The sequence below is a fragment of the Lissotriton helveticus genome, chromosome 3_1, assembly GCF_964261635.1.
Source record: "Lissotriton helveticus chromosome 3_1, aLisHel1.1, whole genome shotgun sequence".
NCBI lineage: Eukaryota > Metazoa > Chordata > Amphibia > Caudata > Salamandridae > Lissotriton > Lissotriton helveticus.
This window is the reverse complement of record NC_136061.1, coordinates 1,247,308,835-1,247,320,056: the sequence shown is the minus strand read 5'-3', so window position 1 is coordinate 1,247,320,056 and position 11,222 is coordinate 1,247,308,835. Positions and strand designations below refer to the sequence as shown.

General features: G+C 48.2%; 1 protein-coding gene and 2 non-coding genes across 3 annotated transcripts in view; all 3 read right to left on the bottom strand.

Annotated features, from left to right (window-relative positions):
• SERINC2 (serine incorporator 2) overlaps positions 1–11,222 on the bottom strand; it is a 251,638-nt gene that overhangs the window by 174,163 nt on the left and 66,253 nt on the right. The window lies entirely within an intron of this gene.
• Positions 1,789–1,898, bottom strand: TRNAL-CAA (transfer RNA leucine (anticodon CAA)). The gene is made up of 2 exons: positions 1,861–1,898; positions 1,789–1,834 (listed from the first exon to the last, which is right to left on the bottom strand). It is a non-coding gene; the product is annotated as a tRNA-Leu (tRNA).
• TRNAS-CGA (transfer RNA serine (anticodon CGA)) lies at positions 3,783–3,892 on the bottom strand. Its single transcript has 2 exons — positions 3,855–3,892; positions 3,783–3,828 (listed from the first exon to the last, which is right to left on the bottom strand). It is a non-coding gene; the product is annotated as a tRNA-Ser (tRNA).

Sequence of the window (11,222 nt, the reverse complement as noted above, 5' to 3'; positions counted from 1 at the left end):
ACACACACACACACACACACACACACACACACACACACACACACACACACACACACACACACACACACACACACACAATCACACACACACAATCACACACACACACAATCACACACACACAATCACACACACACACAATCACACACACACACAATCACACAATCACACACACACACACACACACACACACAATCACACACACACACACACACACACACACACACACACACACACACACACACACACACACACACACACACACACACACACACACACACACACACACTTGAGCAAGTGGACGGGGGCCTGGCGAGAGCGGGGGCTTCGAGAGAACGCCGGCAGCAGAGGCTAAATGCTGGCTTTGTGCAAGTCGAGGTCTGTTCATCTTGAAATGCCGCCAAGTTCTTCAATGAAGGCTTCGCAAGGTCAGCGCCGCGGTGACGTCACCGGTACAGTAGGAGAACCAGGGAAGCGGGCCCACTGCAGCCCGGAGGTATGAGCCTGTGAGCGAGATTGAAGAATAGGGACGGAAAGCCCCCACTGCAGCAGTGAAGCTGCCGCAGCGGGCGAGGTGCGGACACGGGGCCACGGCAATGAAGACGGGTCGAACGTGAGGGGAGAGAGAAGAGACGGACGGAGGAGGCCGAGGGAGATAGAAAGGGAAAGAAAATGCAGCGGAGATCGAAAAAAGATTAAAAGAGCGAAATAGCATGAAGAGCGTAATTGTCGCACTAGGGAAGGACTGTTTGGAAGCCTAATGCAGACTGAAAGTTTGCAGGGAGGCGTGATGACCCGGGCCGGCCAGCCAATCGCAGCACGGCCCGGGAATGACGTCACGGGGGTGTCCCGGGCCGGCAGCCAATGACAGCGCGGCCCGGGACAAAGGGGCGGGGCTTAAAAAAAGTCCCAGAAACGCCCCCGAATCGCGTTTTCACGTGAAAGCGTGATTGACAGCCTCTGTCTCCCAATGGCTAGCCTCCATTTATGGAGCTAGCCAATGAGAGACAGAGGTGGAACCAAAGTCCATATGTAGGATCATGAGGTTTCGCCGTGGGAGGAGCAACTGCTACGCAGTTGCAACGCCCAGGACGAAACCTAAAAATGACAATTGTGAGCAAACAAAATACAAGAGGTGGCAAACGGTGCATTACAGGAGGAAAAAGTGACGTGTGCAGGTTACAAAAGCGTACAAAGTACAAGTAGAGGTATAGTGCTGCAATATATGGCAGACACTCAAACACAAGAACGAACGTTACGTAGGCAGTGGTGGCATTTGTGCAAGTATCGAAAGCAAACAAAATGTAAGAGGTAGCAAACAGTGTGTTACAAGAGAAAAGTGACGTGTGCATGTTACAAACGAGTACCAAACACAGGTAGAAGCTTAATACTGCAATAAATGACCGAACACACTGGGAAGGCACTTCCATAGTCATGGAGAAAAGGATTCTCCATAATGAAGGGTCTTCCTTCGGATAATAGAGATAGAGAGGGTGTGAATTTTTAAAAAAAACATTTTTCATAACACTCCTCCTTTTTACCTATATTAGTGAGGCTAAAGAAAATACACCTCCTGCTCTTTGCCAAATATATCTCGCTCGGATCTCACTGCCTTCCAACCTGAAGGATTTACGAAACGGATTTAGCTCCGCCTCCTAAAAAAGCGTTCTATATCACACACAGATAGCTGTACTTTTAGTGAGGTCTCAGTGGCCGTTTACTTCATGTACAATGTTAAAGGCCGTAATCCGCTTGCATTATAATTAAAATAGCTATATCTAAAAGTAATTATGTCAGAAGAGGGATTTGAACCCACGCCTCCAATCGGAGACCAGAACACCCAGCTGGTGGGAAGAGTCAGCTCTTGAGTCTGGCGCCTTAGACCGCTCGGCCATCCTGACAGCTGATTCAAGAGGGTTGGGACAATAGTCTGGAGGCTGGTTGTGACGACACAATACGCATCTTGTCTGACACTTATCACAACTGGCTCTGCGGCACAGGTATCCCTAACAGACATCAGACCGGCGACAATTGCATCAAAGGGCGAAATGTTTAACAACTGACACCAGCAACTCATCCTTCTAATCACACACCCACCACGAGGCTTTTACAGCCCACACCAGCGCTCAATTATTGCACATGCATTTATGATAAACGCTTTATCCGAGCACCAGATAGCAACGTAATTGTCTAACGTAACGTACCCAACTCTAGACGTGCTTCTGGAGCCGATGTCAGACACTAAAGGCCAAAGAACCGAAGGCTGCAGCTGAATTGGCCCAAACTGCCCTTACTAATTCCAGTACGCCACATCAGACCCCGCAGTTTAACGTTTTGGCACAGACACCAGGAATTTAATATCATTTCACTGACATCACCGCTGAGATATTGCAGCTCAGGCATCTGGATGGAACCCAGGCATTTTGGAATAACATCTGGCACTGACGTCACAGTAAGGGCACCGCCACTGTCGTGTGCCGCTCGAGACATGTATGCCACATGCAATGATACTTGCTGGAAGAGACAACTAGGTTTAAATGTCTCAGGACAGACATCGGAAGCAGATTTGATAGAACAGCCATCAGCAATGCCAGAATCTCCACCTGACAATCACAATTGAGAAGTCTGGAACAGACATCAGGTATTAACTGACCCCCAACCCATATCTGAAGGCACACAGATGAGAGCTGTTTAGAGAAGGGGAGGCCAAATGATGTCATCAGATCGGTGAGATGCATACTGTTAGGGGGGGGGGGGAGGGGGTGTCTGTGTGTTATTCAGGTGTACCCGCCCCCACAGACCTCCTCTTCTCCCCGACCTGAGGGGAGCCCAGGGCTGAACTTTCCCTCCCTTTGACCCCCAACCCTCGCTTTACAGAACGGAGGAGCAACAGACCTTGAGTCAATCCTCCTCTTCTGCACGTGGTATTCTCAAGGGTCATCTCAAACGGCGCGTGCAGCTGCAGGGTCGCCTTCCACCGCTCGTTCTGGTAGAGTTAGTGACTGGATCCAGATTTGAAGGCGGACCAAGTCCGGATCCCTACCCTTGACTGCTGGGATTCTGAGCAGCGCACACGGGCGCCTAGAAGCCGGCGCTACTCTCCGCAAGAGACTGAGCGAGCGTCACGTGTTATGAAAGGCGTCCTGCTGTTTCCGAAGGGGGAATCCAGCCCTGCAGGCACAGAGAGACAGACGGAAGCAGAGAGATCTGTACCCAGCTGTGGGTGCAGAGGGGTCCATCCAGAGCCAGGGAGGGGTCCATGAGACTGGGCAGAGAGAGGTACATGAGTGGAGGCAGCGACTGTGAAATTGACTGCAACCTCCAATTATTGGTTCCTTATGTACGGACAGCAGGGGGCGCTACAAAGCCATATACCAAAACATGGGCAAGCGCCATTATGGCAGCCCGGCTAGCTCAGTCGGTAGAGCATGAGACTCTTATCCTCGGGGTCGTGGGTTCGAGCCCCACGTTGGGTGCACACCTATTTTATAAATCATATTATTTTTTTTACAAACACTCCTGTTTTATCTATATTAATGGAGGTGACGAAAAAATGCTACAATTTGCGACCTGATAACTCACTCTAGCAGCTGTTTCTTCCACACGGCCCTACAGGCCTGTGAGGGGCCAATGGGAGCAGCCCGGCCTCTACTTGGTATTACCCAGTCACATAGAAACACCTATATTTTCAACGATTATTCCCCCGGGACTACTTCGAAGGGGGGGCTGGGGAAGTAAAGGGCATCCCGCTTTGATCATGATTAAAGTAGAATAAAATGATAATGTGTCAGAAGTGGGATTTGAACCCACGCCTCCAATCGGAGACCAGAACACCCAGCTGGTGGGAAGAGTCAGCTCTCGAGTCTGGCGCCTTAGACCGCTCGGCCATCCTGACAGCTGTAAAAGTACTTCCCAGGTGATGTCATTAGAGCTCGGCAAATGCCACTTGTGACGGGGAGTATATCCGGGTGTTGTTCAGCTGTACTTCTCATCCACGGTACTTCTCTTATTTCAACCTTGTGAAAGGAGCTGAGAGCTGAATTTCGCACCGTTTTGCCCCTAATCCGTGCATTGCACACCAAGGGACAACATCCGCAGTCCAACTGCGTCTGCAATCGTCTTCTTCTGATGCACTGGTCTTCTTGGCCAGTTTCAGAAGGTGAATAAAACTGCAGGGATTCCACGAATGACCCCCCCCCCCGGCCGCTCGTGACTTGATCCCAGATTTACAACTCGGCTGGGGATTCTACTTCCGACTGCTGCTCTTATGAGCAGGCGCCCCTGCTGTTCCTGGAGGAGGCATCCAGTCCTGCCTGCAGCCGGTATGTTAAGGAAGGCACACAGAGCCAGGCGGAAGAAGCGAGATCTGTACCCAGCGGTGGATCCGCAGGGGTGTCCATCCAGAGCCAGGGGGTGGGTCCAGGAGACTGAGCAAAGAGAAAACTCTGTAACCAGCTCCTCCATATCCCCACCCCTTCCTTGTTCCTAACATATGGGATAGCTAGGACGGGACACGTCGGAAGGTAAGGATTTGTGATAGTACGGACAGTAGCGTGTGAGAACTTTCATCTCAAGATGGTGGGTTTGAGCTCCATTTCGTGCACAGCAGTCTGCCTTTTTAATGAAGACGGGTCGAACGTGAGGGGAGAGATGAGACGGAAGGAGGAGGCCGAGGGAGATAGAAAGGGAAAGAAAATGCAGCGGAGATCGAAAAAAGATTAAAAGAGCGAAATAGCATGAAGAGCGTAATTGTCGCACTAGGGAAGGACTGTTTGGAAGCCTAATGCAGACTGAAAGTTTGCAGGGAGGCGTGATGACCCGGGCCGGCCAGCCAATCACAGCACGGCCCGGGAATGACGTCACGGGGGTGTCCCGGGCCGGCAGCCGATCGCAGCGCGGCCCGGGACAAAGGGGCGGGGCTTAAAAAAAGCACCAGAAACGCCCCCGAATCGCGTTTGTGAGAAAGCGCGATTGACAGCCTCTGTCTCCCAATGGCTAGTCTCCATTTATGGAGCTAGCCAATTGGAAACAGAGGCTGTCCTAACCTCACTATTGAAAACAATAGATTTCGATCTGGGAGGGGCTTCGCCCCTCGCCAGGTTTCGAAACCTAAAAACTAAATTAAATAGAAAGTGAGAGAGACAAAAAAGCAATTGGCGGAGTTGCTTTCCAGGTCAACTAGCAATGTGTGTCCAATAAGTCTTTCACAACTAGACAGCTGTGCTGTCTGTCAGGCTTCGATCTAATAAACAAGCGTTGGCAAAGTCAATCACTATGGCCTTTCATATTGCTATTATATATACCTCAAGTAAATACTAGATGCCCTTTCTGAGTCAGACAAAGCTGTGTGAAGTCTTTAACAATACTACAGCCCTTCAGAACTTTACTAGATGTACCTCTCAAGTTAGAAGCAACTGCTTAACAAGTCTGTCACAATGTTGTAGTAATTCATGTTATTACTGAATGTTCGTCTTGCGTAGGGTGCAACTGCATAAAACGTCCTTCACAAAATTGAAGCGGTGTGGTTTCAACATAAAAATGTACATATCCACTTTTCCTAATCTAATCAAGGTTTGATATCCTTTCCTAAAGGTGCAGATTCACAAGTCGTTACTAGGTGTCACACAAGTCAAATACAAAAGTATTGAACTTACATGAAGCTGCAGTTCCACTATTCATTATTATCCTCACAAGTCAAATGAAAAAGCAGTGACATTCTTTAATTAATCTACAGTACCATACGTGTTTACTAGGTGTCCCTCAAAGAAGCAAGTGTAAAAGCTTTGAAATTCTGACGTGAAGCTGCAGTTCAGTAGTCATTACTAGGTGTCCCTGAAGTCAAATGTAAATGATTTGCTATTCTTTCGTGAAGGTGCAGGTCCACAATTCTTTACTTGATGTCCCTCACAAAAGCATTGAAATTGATACATTAACCCGTAGTTCCACTAGTTATCACTAGGTGTCCCTAAAAAGCAGAATGGAAGTGCATTGAAATCCTTTCATTAAGCTGCAGTTCCACAGGTCGTTACTAGGTGTCCTCTCCTAATTAAATGCAAAAACATTGAAATATTTTCATAAAGCTGCAGTTTCACATGTTAATAGAGGTCTAACTCAAGTCCAAAACAACTGCTTCAAATAACCTGCAACATGGTGAGGGGATGTGCTTTTAGTATATAAATTTGCATACGCACTTTTGCTATTTTAACCAGTTGTGCTCGTTTTCCACTGTATTCATTATTTGCCTAAGCTGATTCAAGTCAAAATAACTATTCCACCACCACCACGTCCACCACCGCCGCCACGTCCACCACCGCCGCCACGTCCACCACCGCCGCCACGTCCACCACCGCCGCCACGTCCTCCACCACCGCCGCCACGTCCTCCACCACCGCCGCCGCCACGTCCACCACCACCACCGCCGCCACGTCCACCACTGCCGCCACGTCCACCACCGCTGCCACGTCCACCACCGCCGCCACGTCCACCACCGCCGCCACGTCCACCACCGCCGCCACGTCCACCACCGCCGCCACGTCCACCACCGCCGCCACGTCCACCACCGCCGCCACGTCCACCACCGCCGCCACGTCCACCACCACCTGTGACGGGTTAAGTGTCACTGAAGGGCAGATGTAATAGGAGTGTCAACCCGGCTGTACACAAGACATTTAAGGATGCATTGGGTGCGGGAATAGGGGCTAGAAGTATTACACCAGACCCAAGATACATTTTGAAGAGGCGCAATGTCACAGCGGCTCCTGTAAAAGCACTCGCAGCATCTCTGCCTCACTGTGGCATAACTGCACGAGCCACTCACTCAAAACAAGCACTGGCATAGCCAATATGTCTCGCCTTTGGACCTTATAAGTGTTTAGCCATGCAACACTTGATGTTGTTGCACCAAGGATATTGTGCTGGATAACTAAACACTTATAAGGTCCCAAAGGCGAGACATATTGGCTATGCTAATGCTTGTGTTACATTGTCACCCCCACTTTGTCTGGAATCTGACATAATTTTGACAGAAGTGCAATGGGCTCCAGATATCCATGTCCCCAGTGCCAGATCTCTTTCCCTAAACTGTACAATTGTTCTCCAATAGACAACACCTTTAGCCCCCCCCCCCAATAAATGGCACAGTTGGTACCTAGGTCACAGAGGTTACAAAAGTACACAAGGGCTGCAGCATGTATTGTGCCACCCTCAGGGACCCACTCAGCAGCAACATGCAAACTTCCATTGCAGGCTGCATCCTATGGTGCAGAGAAAAGTGAAGACACGATAAGGCACACCTCCTGTGTGCCACGCCTACAGACACTACATGCAGTATAGATAAGTTGACCCTACAGCCTGCCTGACAGCCCTATGGTAGGGTGCACTACATGTGTGGACATATCTGCATGAGCAGATATGCACTTGTGAGGACTAAATCGATTCTTAGATAGTAGAAGTGAAAAGAGAAGCTATTGGGAGAATATGTGCTCGACACTGGTGTTTACGAATTCCCCTGCTGCATGGTAGCTTCCCATACGTTGACTCAGCAAAATCGCTGGGAATCACACTGGACAGAAACCTCAATATGCAAAAACACATCAGCAACGCGACAAAAGGAGCACATTTTCAGCTACATACTTTGAGAAAACTGAAACCCTTCCTGCCGGAAAAGGACTTCACGCTAGCAGTACATGCTCTAGTTATCCCAAGAATTGACTACGGGAGTATCTCTCTCTGCGGCCTCCCCAGAGCGGCAACAGCCCGTCTAAGAGCCTCACTCAATGCTGCAGCAAGACTTATCACAGGCTCCAAAAGAAGCTCACACATCTCCTGACCTAAAATCCCTTAATTGGCTACGTTTTGAAGCTAGAATACATCTGAAAATAGCAGTTATGACACAAAGCCATTCACTAAAATGCACCTAGCTATTTGGTACAGAAACTAGAGCCCTCATGTGGGGTTAGAGCCTCAAGAAGTGCTAAAACCCTTCTACTGAAACCACGAAAATTCAACAAGAAGAAAACATATACCCAAACCTTTTCAGGGATGGCGCCCAGAATATGGAATACGCTACCCCCAGAAACCAGACTTAATCCTTATACGGCATCTTTCAAAAAAGAAGTGAAATCGCTCCTCATGGCTAAATTCACTTGAGCATGGATTATGACTTTATTGCTACATAACATTTCTTCTTCACAGATCCTTTTATTGTATATTGGCCAGTCTGTTCTCCTGGATACTGTAACTATACTTTTGCTTGTTATGCACTGAATTTTTTGCATCTAATACGCATGTATCTATCTATGATAGTAGGTTCTAACATCAAGGACCAGCATTGAACCCTATGGTATTTTCTTTTTATTATGTAACAATGTCACCTACCCTGTAAAGCGCTCTGATACCCGCAAAGCTCTGGTTCGCGCTTTAAAAAAACTTTAAAAATAAATAAATGAATAAATAAAATATCTTGTATTAATAAACCCACAATGATTCCAGTGATGGATTTATTAATACATGCACCCACAGGGCACCTTAGAGGTGCCCCCTGAAAACCTACTGACTACTAGTGTGCTAACTGACTGTAGACCAGCCTGCCACCACAGACAGATTTCGGACCTCCCTACAGATGAGAGCCCGCGTTCTCTGAGGGAAGAGACAATACCTGCTTCGGCCGGAGGTGTTATCATATCCTCCAAGCAGGACGGCCAAGTGATCAGCATATCAAGTCAGGAGGCTTCAAAGGCCTCTGCTACCTTTGATATGCAACCCAAGCCTTCCCCAGGCAGGGGAAATGCCACCCACTGCCCTAGGCCCATTTGATACCAGGAAAGATCGGAAAATTTGCAAGTCAGGAGTGTTCCTATCTCAGGCTAGTACCACCCCTAAGGTGGGCTACGTGATGTGGACACAGCTTTTAGAATTCCACCATCCTAGTTTTGGTGGAATTAGGCTCTCTGGGTCTGGGTTATGCTCACTTCCCACAGGAAGCGGTCATATAGAGAGGGTGTAGAAACCCTAAAGGTAAGTAGCCCATTAACTACTACCGGTAACTCCCTGTAACACCACGAAATTGAGTATTTAGGTGGCCTCCAACACCAGGAACTTCGATTTGACAGCTCAAGTAGAGAAGACAAAGAAAAGCTGCGAGAAAAGCGAGTACTGAAGATTGCTGTGGATTTTTGGCACCAAATCCTGCCTGCACCAAGTCTCGACAATCGCAACCATGGGCTTGTCCTGCAGCTCACCAGCATCCAAGAAACCCAGGAGGCTGTCAGGCCTTTGCAAATTGCCAGCAATCTCCCTTGGAGTAGACGACATGCTCCCCTGTAGTCTGAAGGAACCCGAAAACCAAAGTCTGGTTCACTGAGTTGCAGCTCACCGGCCAGCCCGACGCCACAGCCCCACAGGAAGAGGCACCTGTGCTCCTGAAAGTCAGATCCGTCTCACTCTAAGTGAAAAAGACACCACGACTAACCAGAGCCGCACAGGACCAATACCCGGTGTACCGCACCCTTTGCAGCAAACAAAGACTACCAATGCACCGAGACCGAGCAGCTATCGAGGGATGTCGGCACCGCAGAGGGCCACTTCCAGAATGGCCCAGCAGTCCTGATTTTTGCATCCTCAACAGGTGAGACCAACAACCGCAAGGCTCCAAGACACACAGAGCCCAGCTGACTTTTTTGGTATGCACCCGAGTGGCCCAGTCCGGGTACCGACTGTGCTCCCTTGGCCCAAAGACCCTTGTAACCCGAGCCCCCCCCCCCCGGTAGGGAACTTCCGGACTTGTCACCAAGTCCCCCTTTGCAGCCCGTTTCTAGGTAGCTCCCCTTTTCCTTACTGGCGTAGAGTGCACAGCTGCCAACCTGATCAGCACCTCTGCACCCACACACCCCAGGGGATGTGCCAAGAAACTGCTGGTGGTACTTTGGACCTTGGCCCCCTACGACCTCAGGTCCAAGAGGAGACCCCCCAGAAACCGCCCATAAATACCTGTAAGCTATCTATGCCTTTTATCACATAGGAAAGCATTGTGCGTAAAGGCGCATTAAACTGTTTAACTTACCTACGATATTCCATATTTAAAACAGTACTTACTTGCTATTGAAGTTCTAGATATCAAAACGTATATAATAATACAATTCTTTTTCTAAATTGGTCTCGGATTTAATCTTGAGTGTGTCATTTATTGCTTCTGTGAATATCAAAAATGCTTAGAACTATCCTCGGATACTCCCAACTGCTCACCCACACTACCACAAAAAAGAGCATTTTGGTTATCATTTGTGCTTCTGTAAACCAATTGTGGTTTGCTTGGACTATTTACAGAGAGTATCTTGTTTTGGTCCAATCTATAGAACCAACTTCTAATAGGTACTAGGGGGTAGAAGGGCAAGGATTCTCAAAAAAGTGTTTTAAGTTCGAATTAGTTCATTGATGTTGGTAGAGCCCTAGAGCTCTGCTCCGTAAAGAGAGGTGCCCAGGGCTTTAGCTTTGTAGATCTGGAGAGTAGGTGCTATACGTTTTTTAAAGGAAGCACGGTGCTCTTAAAGAATGACACCTACTATCTGCCAGTGCTAAACAACCCCCTTGTTGATATACTACAGCCATGTCAGATTAGAGGAAAGTGCGACGCCCAGGTAAGCAATGAGTCCAGTTTTATAAGTGGAATTCCCACTAATACTAAGCTCCCTTTATGTGATTTATGATGATTAAAGAACATAAAAGTTTAGTTGTTGCAGCAGTCCATAAGTATGACAAATCTCAAAGCGAGTCAGACGTTTTTGGAACCCACTCGGGGTCTTGAAGATCAATAAAGTATCCTCTGCAAAAAGGAGGAGATGGGAGTTTTTTCGTTAATTAATAAAGGGGTGTCAGTTTGGGATGGAGATAGGTTGTGCACAACATCATTTAAATGCAATGAGAACAGTGGTGGAGCCAGGATACAGCCCTGGCAGACACCTTTAGAGACCAGGTTAAACTCTGGTAACTGACCCTGCGCTCCCCAACGAATTCTGGCATCATTATTTTTGTGTAGGCTTATAACTGGAGACAGAATGCTGGGGGGGGCATGGCATTAGCAATGGTGAGCATATATTTAGACTAAGCTTCTACATCATGAATAAATGTATTGGCTGGTATTCCATCCGGCCCAGCTGCCCTCACTCTCGTGATAATATTAAAGGATTTTTGGATATCGTTAAATCAAACATTGGTGTAGCATTACCCGA